The sequence below is a fragment of the Rhincodon typus genome, chromosome 34, assembly GCF_021869965.1.
Source record: "Rhincodon typus isolate 14 chromosome 34, sRhiTyp1.1, whole genome shotgun sequence".
Lineage (NCBI taxonomy): Eukaryota > Metazoa > Chordata > Chondrichthyes > Orectolobiformes > Rhincodontidae > Rhincodon > Rhincodon typus.
This window is the reverse complement of record NC_063365.1, coordinates 13,146,405-13,169,533: the sequence shown is the minus strand read 5'-3', so window position 1 is coordinate 13,169,533 and position 23,129 is coordinate 13,146,405. Positions and strand designations below refer to the sequence as shown.

The 23,129-nt window shown below is 40.1% G+C and overlaps 1 long non-coding RNA gene across 1 annotated transcript; it reads right to left on the bottom strand.

Annotated features, from left to right (window-relative positions):
* Positions 1-9,143: 9,143 nt before the first annotated feature.
* Positions 9,144-20,808, bottom strand: LOC125486873. The gene is made up of 4 exons (XR_007265493.1): positions 20,670-20,808; positions 13,850-13,935; positions 13,004-13,098; positions 9,144-10,305 (listed from the first exon to the last, which is right to left on the bottom strand). It is a non-coding gene; the product is annotated as an uncharacterized LOC125486873 (long non-coding RNA).
* Positions 20,809-23,129: the final 2,321 nt, after the last annotated feature.

Sequence of the window (23,129 nt, the reverse complement as noted above, 5' to 3'; positions counted from 1 at the left end):
TCTGTCTGACTGTGGGCTATTTTCTCATGGAACAAGACAGAGGGAGGAATTGAGTCAAATGGAAGTGACTGGCACAGCTGTTAGTTCTGATGAAGGTGGGGAAGAGATGCTGAGGTGTCCCAAGTGAATGGAAAGTGCAGAAGGAATACAGAGTTAGTAGTGCGGGGTGTAGGTGGGTGAACACAATTGAAGGAAGATGCTGCGTGCAATGGTAAGAGTGGTAGATATGAGCCTTAGTGGAACACTGGTGCAGTAACTGAGTTAGAGTGAGTATGAGATAACAAGGTGTAGAGCTGGATGAACACAGCAGGCCAAGCAGCATCAGAGGAGCAGAGACGTTTCGGGCCTAGACCCTTCTTCAGAAATGAGTATGAGGTGGCAAGAGAAGACGGTGTCACATACCCTTGAGGAGCACAGATGGTCAATAATCTCTTCCTGTATTGCTAGGTGTACCTTCAGACCTTGGGTATTGCACTGACTTAGGTGGCAAATTTGAGCAAGGCTGATAGTGTCTGGTGCTGTGGTCCTAAGGAAAAAAAAAGACCCTCCTCTCCAGGTTTCTCTTGGTGAGTAGGGTGCCAACTTCCCCTTCATAGCCATGTCCTTCAGATAGTGTGAGAGGAATACCACAGATGGGTGCATACATAGTAAGGTAAGCAGTGAAGAAGTGTGTGAGTAACTCACTCAAGCTCACAAACTTAAACCCTCAGGGAAACTCCTCAAAATTGACTCATGGCTGAGTTTTGGTAAAATTGAGCCAGTTGTTTGTTAAGTATTTGTATAACCTTCCCAGTCTTATGATTCAAAATCTATGATTCCTGCCTTCTTTGCATCTTCTTGGAAATTTTTCTGTTGTGTTGAACAAATGAGGAGTTCATGCCCTTTGCCGTTCTTATTGGGATCAATCTGAAATTCTTACCACTGGCAAAATGGTTTACGCTGCAATTAAAATATTCCAAACATTTAATTAAAACTTTTTTTGCCCCTGAAGTCAGTGTTTGCCTTCTTCAGTGGACTTACAATTTTAAAATTCCACTTTACCAGTATATGCAACTTTTATTATTCCAGCCTCCCAGCCTACGTCTTATGCTTTTCAGGTAAGTTCTCTACACTTTTCTATCTGGGACGTAACTTACTGCTGGATCACCAAAGTCTGATCACACCTTGGCTGATTCCTGACTCAGATCTATTCTCTAATGCCCAAGTTTAACCATCTATGGCCCACACTGGCTTTTTTTGCACTTTTTCCGCAGGTTTGGCTATCACCATATCTCAAAAAGTGGAGCTGTTAGCAGTTGTAATTGTTGCTGACTGTTTATGATTCCAGCTTGATGTCATTACCAAACAAGTCAAATCCCAGAATAAAATCTGGTTTGATAGATCATGTTTTCCTTTTGGTTTTAATGAGGTGGTCTTTCACTGAAACACAAGCACACAATCCTTCAGACTTGGTCTTAACAATGAAACAACAGTTTATTATACAAAAAAAATTAGGTCAAAATAGGATAAATCAAGCTATATATAATACAATTTAAGGTTTTGAAATACACAGTAAAGTATAATCCCATTATTCACAAAAACACTCCTTTAATATTATCACACCAGATAGTATTCTCTTCTCTTTCACATTTGTACAGCTTAATTTAAGTGTGGATTCAATTCTCCATCTTGAGAATCTCATAGCCCTTTCCTGGAACCTTCATGCAACTGAGCTTAGAATTTTTCAGCCTCAAACAACCCCATCAGATTTTAACTAGACGCTTCTGGTCTGGAACTTTTAAAATAACCTTCTTATACTGAAGTAATCTCTTTTGTAACAGCCTTAAGCTATGTTCCTTTCTCAGGGGCAACTGTTTTAGACATTCAGCTTCAACCAAGACTTCTGCAAACTGCCCAACTGTAACCCAAAAGCATTTTTCCTAAGTCCAAACAAAACAATTTCAGAATCTTCTGTCTGAAAACTTAATGCACCGCACTGTTTACTTTGTTCACTCATAAACTTCTTCTGGATCAGTCGCTTTCCATGGGTTCACTCTCAAGAAGACCGATCTGATATCTGCGGCAATGTCTGTGGGTACAGGTGCATCTGAGGTTGTCCAGGGGCTTTCTGGTCATCTGTCAGGAAGAATGAACCATAAATAATTCTGAACAGAAGAGGCTTTTGTCTTAGATAATATGATTCAGATTATTAGATCCCAGTAAACACATATAAGTTACAGTAACTTTCAAATTAAAACAGAAAATGCTGGAGAAACTCAGCAAGTCTGGCAGCATCTGTGTAGACAGAAGCAGAATTAACATTTTGAGTTCAAAGACTCTTCTTCAAAACATAAACTCTGAGGCATATTAATTATTATTAACAAGAGGTAGCTAAGCATGGTGGTGAAAAATTACTCTCAAGCCTGTGGACTTCAAGTAATCTAAGATTTTTATTTGAGCATATATATACAAGGAACCATGTCTCCAATCTGAGATCCTTACTGAACTCCACAAAATATGCAGCTCACACTTATAGCACTCAAATGCTGTGCCTTAATACATGGGTCATAATTTTAACTGAAATCAGCAAAGTCAATGTTGGCAAGTTTCATGAGTTTCATCGATTCTCTCTGTGAGGCCTAGCAATCTTCTCAAATTCACTTCATTACCTATGCATCACGTCCCTATGGTGCCCTGCTTGTTGTATTTTCCATCTTGCCACATGTGTACATACTCACCATTGCTGGGACCTTCCATAATCACTGACACCGGTGCTATGCTCCCAGTCAAGTACTTTCAGTCCACAGCTGCCCTTCACTGTGCCCCTAATAGGAGGGCAGCCAAAAACAAACGCTTCCCAGAGCACATAGCTCACACAGTGAGCACGTCATTGCATATACAAGTGTACATCTGAACATCAATTGCTATTTAAGAAACAAGTTACACAGTTTACCTGTTCCTAGCCTCATCACATCTTTGAACGATGTCTACAGGAGTGCTACTCATTCATCAATCCCAGTATTGCCCAACATCCTTTCATTTTTCAATGTAGGACTGTCATGTGCAGAAAATACATCACATACAGTTCAAAACAGTCATTTTTATTCAGCAAGAGCAAAACTTAACAAACAACATTCAGAAACTACATTTGCCCCTGGGAATGGGCAGGAACAGCTTCCTATTCATGAATAACAAATTAACGAATATCCAGCTCTTTTCTACTGGAGCTGGGAGCCAGTAAAGTCCTGTATGGTTTGATGCTCTTGACGCTGCACCACTCTATCATGCAGAAGGTAATGTTCTTCCTGCTCAATTTTCTCATCTCCCTCCTTTGAAGACAGCTGCCTTGCTCCCAGCTCTTCAGAGTTCATCAAATTTCCTCATTGCCTGCACCATTTGTGCTGAGCACAGCATGCTAAGATTATCTGGCATATTCTGTTTGGAGTGAACTGCAAAGATTCCCCCAGAACAATCCAAGCATTAGAACCTCACCAACAGCTGACCTATCGTCTATTCTGTGATGGTATTAGTGAAAGAACAGGCAGCACTGACTGTATGTTCAACCCCAGTTGGGCTAGGATGTTATGTAACAGAGTCATCAGGCATGGTCACATAAGGTGGTCCTTGTCTTCCAAAAACCATCCATGTAAGGCATCTGGCCCTTGAATTGAAACAGGGGCATTATAATTCTCAAGGAAATAGGAAGCTTCTAGGGATTCAGCTCAGACCTATAAGATGTGGTACCAATGATCACAGATGATTTGTACATTGATTGAATGGAATTCTCTTCTATTAATGAAGTCAGCTGCATTATTGACATGGAATCTCAATGAAACATGTGTACAATCTATAATACCCTGCGCCTGGGGAATGACAGTTATGTTGCCAAAGTCTACATCCTGGGCTGCAGCACTGACCTCATCACAGGGAAACAAGATAATGTGATGTGATCTGGCACAAATTGCATTGGTGACGGACTTAATATATTTGTGGACTGATAGATCACACATAGTTCCCAATGGATCCCTGGGAGCAGCCAATTCAATGAATGATTAGCGCAGCTGTCAAATTGATGACCACCAGGATGGGATAGGCATCGACCCTTTCATCCTTTCTGGGCCTCCTGTACCTCCTGCGCATCCATTGGGGAGCATTGGTGGCGTTGGGATCCTTCAGCTTGATCTCTTCATGTTCAGCATCTGCTTGACCTGGACTTGCTGGCCTGAGAGTGGATGATACACTTGATTTATTGTGCAAGAAACCCCAGACTGAAGGCTTCCTCTATTGACTTGACTGAGAACTACTCTCCATAGACTTTGAGACATTGCCATTTGGTTGATGCATCTGCAGTGTGTTTGTTACTTACTCTGCGGGTACATGATGCAAGTGTGACATTGATGTAGCACAGGTCTGAACAGTAACATGTCCGCCCCCTTCAACTAATCACCGCTGACAACCATGACGGGTGGCTGGCTTTTAGTCTACCCTAAAAGCCAAGGCAAGACAGAGGTACTGTGAGCCTTTAAGCTCTGCTTGATAGGGCAACACAAGTTGGACAGCACAGTGGCTCAGTGGTTAGCACTGCTGCCTCACATTGCCAGGGACCCGGGTCCGATTCCAGCATCAGGTGACTGTCTATGTGGAGTTTGCACATTCTCCTTGTGTCTGCGTGGGTTTCCTCTGGGTGCTCCGCTTTCCTCCCACAGTCCAAAGATGTGCAGGTTAGGTGGATTGGCCATGCTAAATTGCCCATAGTGACCAGGGATGTGTAGGCTAGGTGGGTTAGCCATGGGAAATGAAGGGTTACAGGGATAGGGTAGCAGGGTGGGTCTGGATGGGATGCTCTTCAAATGGTCGTTGTGGACTCGATGGGCTGAATGGCCTTCTTCCAAACTGTAGGAGTTCTATGGTTCTATTCTAACATGCAAAAATAAAAAGCAAGATATGAACAGCCAAACAGGCACAAAGTGAGTGATCATTGAGACAACAAATGAAGAGACCTGGCATGCACGTTGGTCCAATCGATTAGGTGGTCCCAATCCTCCTGTGCAAAGTGTCCTGGAAGCAGCGTTACAATGAAAGATGCTGGTGTGTTCAAAGTTCAGCATTGAAGAACTGATCCATCTTTCAAATCGATCAGTGGTGCATCATGAGGCAGTGGTGAGGCTAGTACACGTCCACTGTCGACCTCTTTGGACAGGGGCAGTGTGCCCTGAGATGTTGGTGTCCAACATGGAGGACCAGAGGAGCAAGCAGACAGCTAGAGTCACCAAGAAACCACACTGATTTTCATCTCAATCAGTTCCTCACTCAGCCATCTCTGCTCTTAGCAAAACAGCTTCAAACTATCTAGTCTCTCTTCACAGCTGAAGCACTCAGCTCAGGCAATGTCCTAGACTCTCTATTGCAATTGCATCCTGCTTATAGTGTGGTGACCAGAATTGTGCACCTCCAGCAGGGGGAATCTAACTAATGTACTTTATAGCTTCATCATAACCTCTTTGCTCTTGTATTGACTAGTAAGGGGTGAGTATCCATATGTCTTCTTAACAGCTTTATCCATCCATCCTCTTGCTTTCAATGATCTGCGCACATGCATACCAAGGTCCCTCTGAACCTCTGCATTTCCCAGGGGTCTACCATTTAAGGTAGATAAATCCACAGGCCCTGCTGAGACATATCCCAAGTTGCTGTGGAAGGCAAGGGGCCCTTACAATTTTCAGATTCTTAAAATGTTGGTAAAGATCTGTAGCTTGGGTTGTGGGTGATGTAGCTGACTTGCTCATTGAGCTGGCTTGTTCTCGTTCAGACATTTCATCACCATGCTAGGTGACATCATCAGTGGAGCCTTTGATGAGGCGGTGTTCTTCTACTTCGCTTGGAATTTATACTGTCTGGCTCAGTATGGTGAGTAGTGTCATTTCCGGTTTTGATCTGTATGGGTTTGTGTATGGGGTCCAATTCTACGTGTTTGTTGTTGCATTAAGGGTGGAGAACCATGCCTCTAGGAATTCCTGTGGATGTCTATGTTTGGCTTGGGCTACTATGGTTGCCTTGTCCCAGATAAACTGATGGCCTTCATTGTCCGAGTGTACCGATATTAAGGAGAGTTTGTCATGCCATTTTGCTGCTAGTTGATGTTCATGTACTCTGATGGCTAGTTTCCTCCCTGTCTGTCCAATGTAATGTTTGTGGCAGTCATTGCATAGGATTTTGTAAACCACTTTGGTTCTGCATTTTGTGGGAATGGGGTCTTTAATCGTTGTAAGTGTTTGTCATAGAGTGGCTGTGGGCTTGTGGGCCACCATGGTTCTTAGTGGTCTTAGGAGCCTTGTTGTCAGTTCTGATATGTTCTTGATGTAGGGCAGTGTGACCAGTGTGTTAGGACGTACTGTGTCCTCCTGTTGTTGTTTGTTTAGTAGGCATCTGCAGATGAAGTTGCGGGGATATCTGTTTATAGTGAGGATTTTGTATAGCTGTGTAGTTCTGGAGTGTTGCAGTGTTTTCTGGCCCTTTTAAGTAGTGTCCTAATGTAACTTTGTTTGTGGATGTTGGGGTGGTTGCTGTGGAAGTTGAGGATTTGATCTGTATGGGTTGCTTTTTCTGTATACAAAGGTTTGGAACTCCCCGTTATTCATACCAACCTCATTTTCAGATTCCCTCTGGGTTCAGGTGAGGTGCTAGATGATCAGAGAACAGCTAATGTAGCACCATTATTCAAGAAAGGATAAACCAGGGAGCTATGGACCAGTGATTCTAACATCAGTGGTAGGGAAAATTTTGGAAACAATTCTGTGAGACAGAATTAATCTCCACATGGAAAGGCAAGGATTAATGAAAAATAGTTAGCACAGCTTTGTCAAGGGGAAATCTTGTCTGACAGAAATGATTGAGTTTTTTGAGGATGTAACCAAGTGTGAAGATAAGGGTAGTGTAGCTGATGTAGTCGACATGAACTTTAATAAGGTTTTTGATAAGGTGTGCACAGGAGAAGGTAAGGACCCATAGGCCCTAGGGCAATTTGGCAAATTGGATCCATTATTGTCTTAGTAACAGAAGGCAGCAGGTGATGGTTGAAAATTGGGGTGACAAGTAGATCTGCATCCCCTCCCACCCCCAGACTCCCCAAAATGTTCAGGAAAATCCACTTGCAGAGAGGATCAAACAGAGAAAATTTGCTCTCACTATGTAAATAGGATGGAAGGAAATGACAAGGAGCTGATCCTTCAGTAACAAAAACAAAAATTATTGGCAAAGTTCAGCAGGCCTTGGCAACATCTATGGAGAGAAATCAGAGGTAATGTTTCAGGTTGAGTGACTCTTCCCCAGAACTTCCTTCAGTTACAGGCTGGTTCTCTCCTGCACATACTGCTGATAGGATCAAAAATGAACACAGGAGAGATGCAGTCCTTGTTTCGAAGAATAGTGAGCAGTTATGCAAGTCATGGAGGGAGTGGCTGAGGGAGCTCCTTTATCCACAAGCTGGGAGCAGTGAACTGGAGCCAAAGGGTGAGGACTCGGGTGAAGGTGGACGACAAGCCTTTTGCTGGGTCTGGAAAGGCTTTTTGTTTGACCAGGGCATTTCAATGCTGGGTCCAGGAGGGGGACATCAGCCAGAGGACAGCAGTTTCAGGAAGGTTTGGTGAGGGAGATACAAGATTCAGTGAGGTTGAATGAGGGGTGTGAGGTGGTCAAGGAGGCTGTGAAGAGATTGGGATGCAAGAATGAAATGGTGAGAGAAAGAGGCTGCAGAAGGTGTAAGGATACAGAAGGAGACTATAAGAGTCGGGGAGGGAGACTGCAAAGGAGATAGAACAGTTTAAAACAAGAAAACAAAGGAATACACAGCTAACTGAGATCCAACATAATTCAAATCACTGAAGTAATGAATTCCTAGCAAATGAATGGGGAATGTTTAGTTTAGGGTTCTGCAAGTTAAGGAACTACCAAACTTGGGAAAAAATGTCATGGATCCTATAATAATGAACACTGTTGATTGTTAAATTTAAATCTGAGGTTGAGATCTGAGCTACAGTTGTAGGGTTGTAACTCCCTTTTAAACTTCTACAGCTTTGTGCTGTGTAATGAAAATGCATTAGCTGTGACCTTACCTATCTGCAGAAGGTGTGATTTGAACATAAGAACATAAGAACACGGAGCTGGGATAGGCAATTCAGCCCCTCAAGCCTGCCATTTTATAGGATCACGGCTGATCTCATTTTGGCCTCAATTCAATTTTCCTGCCTATTCTCCATGGCTCTTCAATTTATTACTAATTAAAAATCTATCTCCTTCTTAAATTTACTCAATGTTGAATTCCACACATTCATAAATCTTTTGAGAGAAGTAAGTTCTTCTCATCTCTGTTTAAATCTGTACCCTTTATCCTAAAACTGTGACCTCTCATTCTAAATTGCCCACATGAGGATACATCTTTCTAAAACTAGGTGTTCTGGGGTGTTGGCACTTTATACGTAGATGTGTATGTCATTTATTTTGAAAGATAAACTTCGGTTCACTTGTACCAATTTAAATACTGTCTAGAAAATTAATACTTTCCTTGTGTTGTACGTCTAAGTGTGATGGAGACATGACAATTAATGAGGATATTAAAAAAAAACTTATAATTCTGCTTATGTAGGAACCCAAATATCCCATGTCAACACAAATACAGAAGAAATTATTACTGTGTGGCAGCATCTCTTTAAAAATGACTGAGTGTGAGTGAAAAAGTAATGACCAAAAACCTAAAAACCAAAATGGAAGCTTTGAGAACATTTCAAGAGAAGCCCTCAAAAAAAGAAAGATTACTTTGATCCCTGATCAGGACAGTGGGGAAGCTCCCATTCTGTTTTTCAAAAGAGTATGATGAGATCTTTTAAATCCACCTGATGTGGCACCAATTTAATATATTCTCAGGCAGCAACTTCAAAAGCTCAACACACCCTCAGCCTAGATTTTTGAGTTCAAATGGAAATTGAAATGGGATCCTCAAACTCGAATGTTAGTACCTGAGCCAATACTGACACTAACAATTTTTATTACCACTGGCCTGAACGATGGTTAGTGACATGCAACATTTAAAAACAATCATAAAAAACAGAATTTCACAATAGATATGAAATAGTAGCTTGCAATTATAATGCAATCAGGTGTGCCACAAAGTAAATTAATTTGAAGCAGTTAGAACATAATTATCTTGCCAATAGAAAATGAGCTATTACAACATCATTGTAGCAGTAGGGGATAACTCATTATACCTCAGAGATTGAGATGAATATAAGCAAAGTAGCAGAAGCTTGCTTTATATTGGCTAAGTTTTTGATTTAATTGTCCACAATTTCTAATATCTGCTTCACTAGACCTCTTCTAAGTCTATCCAAGTCTATTGGACACCAGATCCCGTTGAAAGCTGTTTGCCCTCAAGTACAGGGCTTAACTTATTTTAGCTGACTCTACTATTCAAGATTAGCAGACAATTTGTAGATAAATAAGAGCAGATTTTCAGAGGTCACTGGACAGCGCAAACCTCAGAGAAAAAGCGTCAGCCTCAAATAATTTTAGAAAAGCAGGTTCCTGAAGATTTAATTCCTGGTATAAACAATGGACAGTTATTTTTAAATGATAAATATATTCTAACGGGTTGTTTCTAGTGTTGACCACTAAGTGCTGGATTATATGCTTCAGGTAGGCTCCCCACACTCCTAGCTTGGCTGGCTTACGTCACTTTAATTTTTTTGGGAACAGCCCACTATTTAGTATGAGGTGGGATTTCTCTACTCATAGCCTTAGCAAGAAATTGGGTTAATGAGTTTTTTTTTGAGGGGGGAGCTACAAATTTCCTTAGAGCTCCAAAATGGTATTTATGATATATGAGGGTGTGCAAAGGTAGAACAAATTATGTTGTATGCCATTTAATGCAAGCATTAGTGGCACAAAGTAAATATCAAATGGAATTACACAGAGCAGGTAGATCAAGAAAATTTGCAGTTCAATGCTTCAGCCAATAGCTGCACTTAACTTCACAAAGCCAAACATGCATTTTCCTACCAGTGCTATTTAAAAGGATTATAAATTCCAAACACATTACGTACTAACTGATTTCTTCTGGCTGTTGCTACAATTCTTGGTCATTTAATGTTTTTTATAGTTGCTTCCGGTTGCAAAATTCTACTGGAGGTGGTGTGGAAAATGCTGAAGGACTTTATGCTGACTTCATGGCTTTTACACAATCAAGATGTCCCCAGGCATAGGTGCATTAATAGGCCTGCTTCTTGGAATACAGCATGATTTGGAGAATGAATTGAGGCCTGCCGAATAGGATAGCTGGTGGAAGAGGGAAAAAAAGGGTTTTCAACAAGAGAATATCCACTCAGAATGTTCAATAAACTGTTTCTTGTCTCCAGGACATTAGTCTGGGGCTCTGGATTAATCCAGTACCATTACCACAGTACCACTGTTCTCCCTCCTCCCTGACAACTCTGCATTTCTCAGCTTCTAATCTCTGCAGTTCTTTGACTCTACCATTAGTGTCCATGTCTACAGTAACCCAGGTCCCAGACTATGTAATTCCCTCCCTAAGTCACCTCATCTCCTCTGATGTCTCTTTTAAGACCCTCTTCAAAACCTAACTCTTACAAAGATTTAAGTAGACCATTTAATATTTTCTTCTTTAGCTTTGTAATGATTGTAACAAGGTCAGCCAGATGGACCTCATGGAATATGAGTTCCTTCATTGGGGCTGTTAATCTGGTCCAATCTGGTAGTCCTGGCTGACAGATATAAACAGTAATGTCAAAGGTTCTGCTCACTCTGAGAACTGCCTCTGAGGGAGCTCAATTAGTGTCAAGCCCTCTTCACGTGTAAATAAAGGGTGACTTGGTGATGGGATACCGGCCTCTGTGGAGTTTACATTTCTTGTGCCATGTATCAGAATTTTATGGTAAAAGACACTATGGAAATGAAAGTTGTTTTAAAAATACAAACTGACAGATAAAAGGAGATACTATTTAGAATAGTTAGTGTAATGGACATAATGATCCAAATGATAAATCTTAAATCTCATATTTAGCTCCCATAATATTTCCTACTTAGTTGGCCTGAATGATATATATTTAAAATGTTAAGATATGCAGAATGAACATAACAATTATAGGAAGGGAATTCTGCATTTATTTTGATCCTGCTGTATTACCTCAATGTCAGCTGACAGTGAACAGTTTTTGAACTTCTAATCAAATAGCAAAAATCTGAGAATTCTGGGAAATTAAAAGAGAAAATGCTCAGCAGGTCTGGCAACATCTGAGGAGGCAGAAACAGAGCTAACATTTCAGGTCAATGCCCCTTTACCCTTAATGCTGAGTATTTACAGTATTTTCTGCTTTTATTATAGTTTTTATACTTACTGTTGGTTCTGATGTGTTTGGAACGATACTTGTTAATTAAATTTTACCTCTTTACACTAACCTCTTGATTGTTAATTGCATTAATTGATATCTATACTTGTGACTGACTTTGTGACTGACTACATATTACACTACCAATCTCGGTGAATGGTTAGATGCAAAACTTATCTAGGCTTAGCAAGGATGATAAATTCTTGATTTATGACCTTATACATTTTCAACAAACATTTTAATTGCAACACTCAGTGGTGTCATACCTTCCAAAAAATTAATTTATTACAAATTCAATTCAATTGAAGAAGTGTTTAATATAGTAATCCAAAAGGTGACAAAATAAATTTCACCAATAACATTTGTAAATTCTCTTCTATGGGTTTGTCATTGAGTCTTGTAGACCTAACAGAAGGTAACCCATGAAATCATGATTGTTGCAAACACTCAAACAATGCATTTAACCTATTATTTCTTTCATGTTTAAATGCAATGTAAAGAAACACATTTTTTATTTTGATAATGCTATGCAACACAACTCATCTTTTACTACCACAGTAAACAGATTAAGAAAATAAATATCTGTACCATATAATTCTGTTAATGTATTACTCAGAACATTTGCAATAAAGCATACAAGACTAGACAAATAGAAACCAGCAGTGTAATGTAAAATTGCATGAATAATTTAAGAATATGTGAAGATTGTACTGCAATCCAAAAATGCTCTTCAAATAAAAAGGTCTGGAAAGGAGTTTCAGAACTAGTATGAAATGTGTCAATGTCATAGTATTCTGCCTTGAGTCACAAACCATCAATGCTGCTAAAATTGAAGCAGCCAGAGTGTATTTGAATCCCATTTGATTCCGTACATGTCACTTGTGTGCTCTGGTCTCACAAATGTATGCATAATGCACAGAATTATGAGTGTACCTTAATATCAGTGTGTTGTATCTAATGGCCCTGTTTACACATTGCTGCTTAATTATAATGCCATGAGCTAATTTGCTACCATCATGGCAAATGTCTCTTTTGGCATACCTGTGTTCTCCATTTTCCTATTCTCAAACATATTTATCTCTTTTTATATCTATATAATCGCATAAAATTGCATTGTAATCTACATGTTAGTCTATTTTAAATTGCTGCTTTAAAGCCATAACAATGTAATGTGACATTATGATATATGACACCGTCTAGATACCTTGAACTGCAAGAGAAGCATGATGCCAAAACCTTGGGGAATTAAACAATCACAGGAACAAGACTGCACTAAGTGGATCATTCTTAATTACTTACAATCAATTTGTCTGACAGGCTATTGAAGTATTTAATTAGGAATAGAGAATGCAATATCTTAACAATACTTTCTTTAAGTTCACGAGTGTTTTAGTTCTGATCAGTATCATGATCTTAGTTTCTTAAGCCTATCAGGGTGTAGTTTATGAAGAAAAGTAAAGTATAAACTGTAAAATAGTAACATATAGTAATCATTGACCATAATACACATATCACTCATTTTGGTTTATCATTAATCTTACAGTTCCTAATTAGTGAACATCAGAGCATATTTTTAAAGTTGCTGAATGGATTGACAGTTTTAATCATATGTAACAATAGACAATTACCTTGATCATCAATGATGTGAAAATAAATGCACAATTCTAAGTTTATCAAGTAAAAAAACAGAAAATATGGAAATATTCAATGGATCTGGCAGCATCTGTGAAGAGAGAAGCGGTAAACCTTTCATCAGAACCTTGTATTTCCAGTCTTGTCAATTTTTAATTCAGATTTCCAGCATTCACAGTATTTTATTTTTGTATTTATTAACACATTTATAAAAGAAATATGGTAAAGTGTTATGTTTAGCACAGTGAGTAGCACACTTGTGCAAAATACTCATCTTGTAACAAAGTCATTAATCTGTTTATCTTAGTACACAAGTTAACAGCCTTGTTAAACAATAATTCTTCACCAAAACAGACTACTAAAATAACATTGAGCAGAAATTTGTCTGAGTACGATATCAGCGTACATGTGACTTCATTAATAAATATGACTTCTTATTAGGAAATAATTTTGTTGCATTGTAATAATGACAGGATAGTGGTAGTAATGGAAGAATTTACCTCAGTGTATTTCAGATCTAAGAAAGAATAAATTATTTTCATTTCTACTTGTTTTCCAATGACCCCAACCTGAATGTGGATGTCAGATGCCAACAAATTCAAGCTTGGCTTTATTCTCATGACCGAATAGTTACCCAATAATAACTATAGGTTGAAATATGAAGACTGGACCTTTCAACAAAGTGTCAGAAGGGTGTCAGTAACTATCGGACTGTGTTCTTGTGTGAAGGAAGAAATGAGATGATATATTTTTCCATTACAGCAGAACAAAATAGAAGGAAATTTCCTCTATTAAATACATGTAATGAAATAGCAATATTGTGTCTTTATATAAAGGTTTACCATTTTCAATCACATAGCGCACAAAGGGCATTTTCTTCCTGCAGGGTGTGACAAGGTGTAACTAGCCAGCCATATAAAACCGAGATCTGTAAACAGAATGGAAACCTGTTTAAAATCACAACGGTGACAGGACCTCAGTAATATTTTTAAAGCAGAAAGTCATTTCACCTTGTAAAAAAATTATTGTTGCACATAGATAGAAGTGGAAACTTGTTTTAAAACACAAAGAGATGAATGATCACTGCAATGAAAACAAAAAACGGTGGGGATCACAGCAGGTCAGGCAACATCCATGGAGAGAAAGCAAGCTAACATTTCGATCTAGATGACTCATCATCAGAGCTTTGCTAGCTTGCTTTCTCTCCATAGATGCTGCCTGAGCTGCTGTGATCTCCAGCAACTTTTCTTTTCAGTACAGATTCCCGGACCTGCAGTAATTTGCTCCGATAATATTCACTGTGAAATGTGCAAAGCAGAGGATTGGTTCGCCTTACAAAGGATGTGATCACTGTAACATGTGTCAACTAGAGACTCATCTAGTTCCATAAAGAAATGCAAAGCACTGTGGTTTGTACTCATATGATACTGAGAACCTAAGTAACTGACATGATTGTACTGTGTATATATGTGAAAGAAAAACCACAATCAAGGAGACACTCTCCCCACAAGCTGTTGACCCCACTTTTATATGTGTCTAGTTTCATAAAATTGCCCTGGTCCCAGAGGGCTGCTCTCTCTCTGCCCCTACTTCTAATGAATTAGGACCCAGATACCAAACATTCACAGTGTTGGATATAGCTAATGGGTTCTGGGCAATATCCCTTGCCAAGGAATCCAGGAGAAATTCACTTTCACTTTTGATAGCAAATAAAACACGTGGAGTTGGATGCCACAGGGATTCCAGACCAGCCAGTGATATTTCACCAAGTCATGAATGGTGTCATAGTAGCACTAGACCTAACCCTGAACAACAGCACAATTCCACACATAGACAGTTCACTTAGAGCCTCCACCACACACGGATAACAAACCAGAGCGGTCCATCTCAAGAAGGCACAGATGGGCCAGATGAAAGCTTAGTACTTGGGACATAATATGGAACAAAGAAAAGAATCATGCCTGTAGATCTGAAAGAGGCAATTGATAAAATACACCGACTGACAAACATAGTGTGAGGGGTTGGGGTGTGAGCAACCCTGGATCCTAGTGAATGGAGGAAGACCAAAAAGAGGTGCATGTGGGTCTGAAATGAGCATTCACAACCTGTCCTTGGATTACCTGCTATTGGGAAGTCATTGCATGTATTTACTAATAACAACAGTTTTTATTTTAAAGCGTTGTTGTTGCCAAAGTACATGGATAGTGGGCAAGGCTGGTAGCATGCCTTTCAACCAAAAAGCCACATGTAGTTTCCAGAATGCCATGGTGCGTGGCACTGGCCATCACAGATTGTGCCAACTGGACCATCTGAGTGAGTGAGCCCTTTGAAGTGACAGGGTGGGATATCCTATGCAGGAGACACATTATAGCAGAGCTGTTAAACACTGAATGACTGGAGATTGATATAATCAATAGGCAGCTGACACAGGAGGTAGTACTGCTGCCCTGATGCCGATTAGTGCAGATAATTAGCCAAACAGGCAACAATCCCACTGAAGGCATTTTATTTGTCAGAGGGACGCAGGATATTTGGTTGATCCAGATGCCACAGACCCTAGTGGGATACTTGAAGACCCTTTGAGCAAGGCAGATCCCATTTTCTTCATGGATAGGCCGTGTTCTTATGTGGCTGGGATCCCCAAAATAGGGTGAGTAGTAGTAAAGTTGGAATAATCCTAGCTAAAGGAGGCCTCCTGGGGGATTGCCTGCTCAAGTAACTGAATTGACAGCTCCCACTGAAGCCTTGAAGTTAGCAGAAGGCCATGCTGTGAATATATATACTGATGGTCAATGTTACCATCTAATATGGTCCAAAGGAATGCCTGAGATCTAATGAAATGAGGGAACAAGTGCTTGATATATTAATGAAGAGTTAATTGGGTTTTAATTGGTTGTATAAGTTTGGGGAGTTAGTAATCAGTGGACTATGAGTTTATTGATTGTGGGTCATTGAAATAAAGCTCTCAGATAGAAATGTGCAGTTAAATTCTGTTTAATAATAGTTACCTTTTGGGGTATAACGGTCGATGTAACTTTAGGGTCACCTGTGATTATATGTGGTGTGGAACAGAAAGTTGTCCTGTAGGAGACCCAAATGACATGAAGAAGTGATCAGATGATTAGCTGAGACAGTGGTTATGTTAAATCACATCAAATGAAACAGAGGAGTGCAGAAGAGGAAGCCAATGGCAGATATAGCAGCTAAAGCTGCTGCTATGGCGAATGTATGACAGGTTGAGATAGCAGCACGTAAAGCAAAGGCAGAAGAAATGAGTGTAGAGGCCGTACAGGCAGATAGCAATCCATAGGAGAAAGAGGAACGCAGTTGAGGCGTAGGATGGGACATGGAGAAAGGATGGGTAAGCGATATGGCGGGCTGTACTCTAGCTTTACTCCAGACATCAGCACTTAGGGTGCTCTGCCCTGGTAGCATATGTTGAATGATGTTGGTAGTGGCCCAGCACAGGATGGGATGTTGCAAAGCACTACAAGAGGTGTATTATGTAAGCCCAGTATAACAGAGGGATGACTATAAATGTAAAACTAATTAGCTGCAGCTAAAGGTTCCCAATAAAAGCACTCCCGGTGGAATCTGTGGGACCGTTAACCCCTAGTAAAGACAAGGCATATTGTTTACACATAATCAAACAATTTATGAGAAGGCACGAAAACTTTGCCACTAAAAACTGTTCAGCCTGTGTAGTGGCCCATATGTTCTCTTCTAGATAAAACCTGGGAAAAGTAGTCCAATGATGGTTAATTAAGGACAGTATTAGATCGAAAAGGAGTGATATAAAGTTGCTAAAAAAAAGTAGCAAGCCTAAGGACTGGAACAGTTTAGAATTTAGCAAAGGAAGGTCAAGAGGTTGATTAAGAAAGGAACATAAAAGCAGATTGTAAGAGTTCCATAAGTCAAAAGAAAGTGATTACAGAAGACAAATATAGACTCCTTACAACCTGAAATTGGAGAATTGATAACGGAGAATAAGGAAATGGCAGAACACTTAAATACTTTGTCTGAATTCTCAGCAAAAGACTCAAAAACTTTTGGAAGTGCTAGAGAAGCAAGAATCTTTTCAGAAGGAGGCATTGGAGGAAATTAATATTAGTAAAAAGAAAATCAGGAGAAATTAATGGGATTGAAAGCTGAAAAATTCCTACAACCTGAAAATCTACATCCCAGGGAACTAAAGGAAGTGACCAAAAGAACTGAGGATGCTGTGAATCAGGAACAAAAACAGCAGTTGCCGGAAAAGCTCAGCAGGTCTGGCAGCATCTGTGAAGGAAAAAACAGAGTTAAAGTTTTGGGTCCGGTGCCCCTTCCTCAGACTAAAGGAGGTGGCCATGGAAATAATGGATGCACTTGTTGCCATCTTCCAAAATTCTTTAGACATTGGAACAGTTCCAGCAGATTGAAGAGTGACAAATGTAACTTCATGGTTTAAAAAAAAAGAATGTAGGTGAAAATCAGGAATTACAGACCTGTTAGACTAATATCAGTTGAGCTGGCAAATATGAGATTCTATTACAAGGATGTTGTATCAGGTGATGTAAAATACCAATGATACAATACAAAGTTAACATGGATTTGTGAAAGAGAAATCATGTTTGACAAACATACTGGAGTTTTTTAAATTATGTAATTAGTAGACTAGATGACAGACAACCAGTGAATGTGGCCTATTTGTACTTTCAGAAAGCTTTTAATAAATCTCACTTAAGAGTTTGGTGTGCAAAACAACAAGTGAAGAGTGGGAATATACTAGCATGGATTAAGAATTGATTACTAGCCAGGAAACAATAGGAACAAATGGGTCATTTTCCTAATGGCAGGCAGTGACTAGTGATATATCACAGGGATTGGTGATTGGGCCCCAGCTATTCAGAATATATATTTATGTATATATGATTTGGATGAAAGAATCCAGTGTATTATTTCCCAATTTGCTCATAGGTGAGGAAGATATCAAGGGATTTCAGAGCAATTTAGACAATGTGAATGAACGGACAAACACACGGCAGATGCAGTATAATGTGGATCAATGTCAAATTGTCCACTTCCGTAGTAAAAACAGAACGGTACAATGTTATTTCAATGGTGATATCTTAGCAAAGGTTGATGTCCAAATGGACTTGGGTATTGCAAGCAACCATGCAGGTGCAGCAAGCATTTAGGAAGGCAAATGGTATGTTTACTTTAGCGCAAGAAGGTTTGAGTACAGGAGCAAGGAAGTCTTACTACTGCTGTACAAGGTCTTGGTGAGACCACGTCTGGGGTATTCTGTCTAGTCCCCTTACTTAAGAAAAGATATACTTTCAGTTGAGGGAGTACAGTGAAGATTCACCAGTCTGATTCCTGGGATATCAGGCTTGTTTTATGAGGAAAGATTAATGTTGACTGGGCCTGTGTTCACTGGAGTTTAGAAGAATGAGAGGGGATCTTATTGAAATGTATGAAATTCTGACAGGGGTGTACAGATGAGGGAGGGGATGTCTACAACAGGCAGTCAAGGCTCAGGTAGGCCGTTTCAGACTGAGATGAGGAGAAATTTCTTCACACAAAGGATAGTAAATCAATGGGATTTTCTACCATCAGAATGTTGAGGAGGTGGGGGTCACTGAATACATTTAAGAAATAAATAGACATATTTCAAGAAGCTGAAGGTGTCGAGGAAGGTTGGGAGGGAGCAGGATAATGGCATTGAAAGAAAGGTTCTCTTCCGGGAAGATACTCCTGATCCAGATGACCATTACGGTCAATTTGGAAACTTCCATTGTTATTTTCTCTGGGACTGTATGCATGCACACACACAGACTTAGGTACACACACAACATCCCAAACCCACAAACCCTATCATCTACAAGAACAGAAGCACCAGCCACATGGGAACATCCTGACCTGCAAGCTTCCCTCTAAAACATCAACAGATACGCATATAATTTTATAGTACATGGTTCCTCTGTGTTTCCAGTTGTAAAAGAAAGTGCATCATTTTATTCACTAAGAGCAATGAAATTGGAAATATGCTAACATGTATTACAAGTGGAATAAAGTGATTTAATTCAGAACATATGCACATATAAATGTATATCTAATCTACACAAATATAATTATAAACAAACAATAAAAACACCTCAACAAGCACTGCCAGTGGAGTCAGAATACGCACAAGAATCAGAGTGCAGAAGCAAAGATTAATGTTACCACAAGATCAATCAGTACGAACTGAAACCTGAAACAGAACAAGCTCACAATAAGTAGGACACTGCAAAAAGAAGAGAGAACAAAGAGTCAAAGAAAATAAAAGATCATATTCTCCAAGACAAAGACAAGCCATCAACAGATGGATTCACATTTCCACCTGCCTATCCTGAATTACCTCAGGAATTCAATTCTTCGGTGGGGGAGTAAGTATCTTATATTAGTTTTTAGCCAGCCTGTTGTGCTACCTTCCCACCATAACTAATGAAGATATAAAACAATGAACTGAAATGTTGTCAAGTAACTATATTTTAACAGCATTAAATGCAGAAAGATTAATATATTACCAATATTCACTTAATTGATGCCAAACTATTGAAGGTCATGTAATATAGAGCTAGCCCTACTAAATTCATAGATCTGTAAAATGGCAGATGTAGTGCTTCCAGCCATTTCTGGTGTAGATCACACAGCACCACATGTTTGGAAGGTCACTACAACAGGTAAACCCTGAATACACTAGAGGGATTCAGAATAAAAGATTGTGACATCAAACTGTCTGTCAGGCTTATTTGACACTTTATCTACAAACTTGAACCATGCAAATCTGGGTTTTTCTTTGAAAGTGTTTTCTGGTCAACCTGTTCAGAGATGTTATTACACACCTCTGGCGCAGGTGGGACTTAAACCTGGTTCTTCTGGTATCAAAGGCAGGGATACTACCATTGTGCCACAAGAGCCCCTTGCAAATCTAGTTAACTAGCAAAATGGCTGGAGATACGTGGAAACAGAAAGGTGAATGTGAGAATCTGATTATTAGGCCACCCTTCATATTCCCTTCTGAGAGGCATTCCTTGAAGACTTCCTGGAAGCCTCCCCCATTCTCATAGAGTCATAGAGTTATACAGCACAGAAAACAGTTCACTAATGTCCTTTAGGGAAGAAAACAGCCATCCTTACCTGGTCTGGCCTACATGCGACTCCAGACCCACAGCAATGTGGTTGACTCTTAACTGCCCATGGACAATTAGGAATGGGTATTAAATGCTGCCTGGCCAGCAATGCCCTCATCCCGTGAATAAATAAAAAAAAACAGAAAGAGACCATTCGGGCCAATTTGTCCACACCAACGAGATATCCTAAACAAACCTAGTTCCGTTTGCCAGCATTTGACCCATATCCCTCTAAACCCTTCCTATTCATATACTTATCCAGATGCCTTTTAAATTTTGTAATTGTGCCTGTTTCCACCACTTCCTCTGGCAGCTCATTCCATACACACACCACCCTCTGCATGAAAACGTTGCCTGTTAGGTCCTTTTTAAATCTTTCCCTTCTCACCTTAAACCTATGCCCTCTAGTTTTGGACTCCCTTACCCTAGGAAAAAAAAACTTCAGCTATTCACCCTATCCATACTCCCCATAAATTTATAAACCTCTATAAGGTCACAGAAATACCTGTTCCTTCTCCAGTTGACCTCATTGTCTAAGGCCCCCAGCACAAAATCTGAGAACCTAGAAGACCTAATTCTTGCTCATTGCTTACTCTTGAGCCTTTCCCCTTACACATGCCTTTGTGACAGGCGATCAGCAGCAGTCTTCAAAATTCCGAGTGCACCTCCCCTTCAAGTGGGCAGATTGACTTTAAGAGGTACAGATTAGCTGAAACATGTGCTACGCATATACATTGATTGACTAATTGATTGATATATTGTTGCTATATGTACTAAGGTTCAGTGAAATGTGTTGTTCTGTATGCTATGCAGGCAGATCATACCATACAAAGCACATCAGAGTAGCAGAGCACAGTACTGAATACAGTGTCACAGCTGCAAAGAAGGTGCAGAGAGACAGATCAAAATTAACATTTGAGACATCCATTCAAAAGTCTGATAACAGTGGGAAAGAAGCTTTCTTGAATATATTTATGCATGTGTTCAAACTTCTTTATCTTCTGCCTGACGGAAGAGGGTGGAAGAGAGTATGACTGGGATGGAAGGGGTCTTTCATTAATTTGGTTAATCTCACAAGACAGCAGGAAGTGTAGATGGAGTCAATAGATGGAAGGCTGGTTTGTGTGATGGACTGGACTATGTTCATAACTCTGTAGTTTCTTGTCGTCTTGGAAAGAGCAGTTGTTATACCACACTGTGATGCACCCAAATAGGATGCTTTTTATGGTTTATCTATAAAAATTTGCAGGAGTCCTTGTGGACATGCCGAATTTCCTTAGCTTCCTGAGGAAATAGATACGTTGTTGATCTTTCTTGAACGTTGCATCGAATTGGGTGGACCAGGACAGATTGTTGGTGATCATCACACCCAGGAACTTGACGCTCTCGACCGTCTCCACCTCAGGACCATTGATGCAGACAGTGATGTGCCCTCCACTTCGCCTCTTGAAGTCAATGACCAGTTCTTTCATTTTTCTGGTTTGGTGGAGAGATTATTGTCTTTATACCATGCTGTTAAGTGTGCAATCTCTTTCCTATTTCCATCTTGTCATTGTTTGAGATCCGAACTACAACAGTGGTGTTGTCAGCAAACTTGTAAATGGAGTTAGGGTGGAACAGAGTTTTGAGTGTATAAGGAGTATAGTAGGGGGTGCTGAGTACACAGCCTCGCGGTGCACTGGTGAGGACCATTATGGTGGAGGAGGTGTTGTTACTTATTTCTACTGATAGTGGTCTATGGGTCAGAAAGTTGAGGATTCAGTTACAGAGAGGGGAGCCAAGACCCAGGTCTCGGAGTTTGGAGATGAGTTTGTTTGGAATCATGGTGTTGAAGGTGAAACTGTAGTCATTAAGTAGGAGCCTGACATAGGTATCCTCATTATCCCCATGTTCCAGGGATGAGTCTAGGGCCAGGGAGATGGTGTCTGCTGTAGATCTGTTGTGCCGGTAGGTGAATTGCAAAGGATCAAGGCAATCTGGGAGGCTGGAGTTGATGTGAGCCATGACCAACCTCTCAAAGCACTTCATAATTATGGAGGCCAGAACCACAGGGCGGTAGACATTGATTCACACTGCATGACCTCTCTTTGGCATTGGGATGACTGTAGTCTTCTTGAAGCAGGGCTGGGGACTTCAGATCATAGGAATGAGAGGTCAAAGATGTCTGTCAATACTCCCACCAGCTGGTCTGCACAGGATCTGAGGGCACGGCCAGGGACTCCATCCAGGCCAGTCGCTATCCAAGGGTTCACTCTCAAGAAGACCAATCTAATGCGTGCGTTGGTGACCATGGATATAAGTGTAACGGAGATAGTTGCAATAGGTGACATCGTTTCACTGACATTCTGTTCAAAGTGAGCATAGCATGCATTGAGCATTGAGCACAGTGTAAGGTTTCCCATTGAATGTTCACCAGCACGTGATCAGTTGAACACAGTTATTCAAATGAAGAGTTAGCATAAGGTTTGTTTGTTGCCTGCTACAATAAGATGGGCAAAAGCCTCATACCTAAAATAGGATATCCTATTTTTAGCCATAGGAGTCTGTAGTAGATCACTTCTGTAAAGCAAGAGGTAATGTTTTATCACATATCTAAAAACCAACAGTTTGACTGAAGCCTGAAAGTTCCAATTGTTTGAAAAAAATAAAGCAAAGAACAAAAACTAATGGAAACAATGGAGATTCTGCACATTTTTGCTCAGACAGAAATCAAATGGTGTAATGTGCTCCAGAATTAAGTACTCAATATTTTGCTGTACAGCTGCTTGTTCTCAATGTGGGGTAAAATGTAATTCTAAAATACCACAGGAAACCATATTATCCATTTTGTGGCATCCACATCCTCATTTTGTGACATCAGCAATACTTGAACAGTTAATTTCCCCCAAATGTTAAAGCTAGTGCACATGCTGATTATACGCAAAGGTGCAGTCATTTTGTGCAAAATCATTAAGAGGGCTGTGCT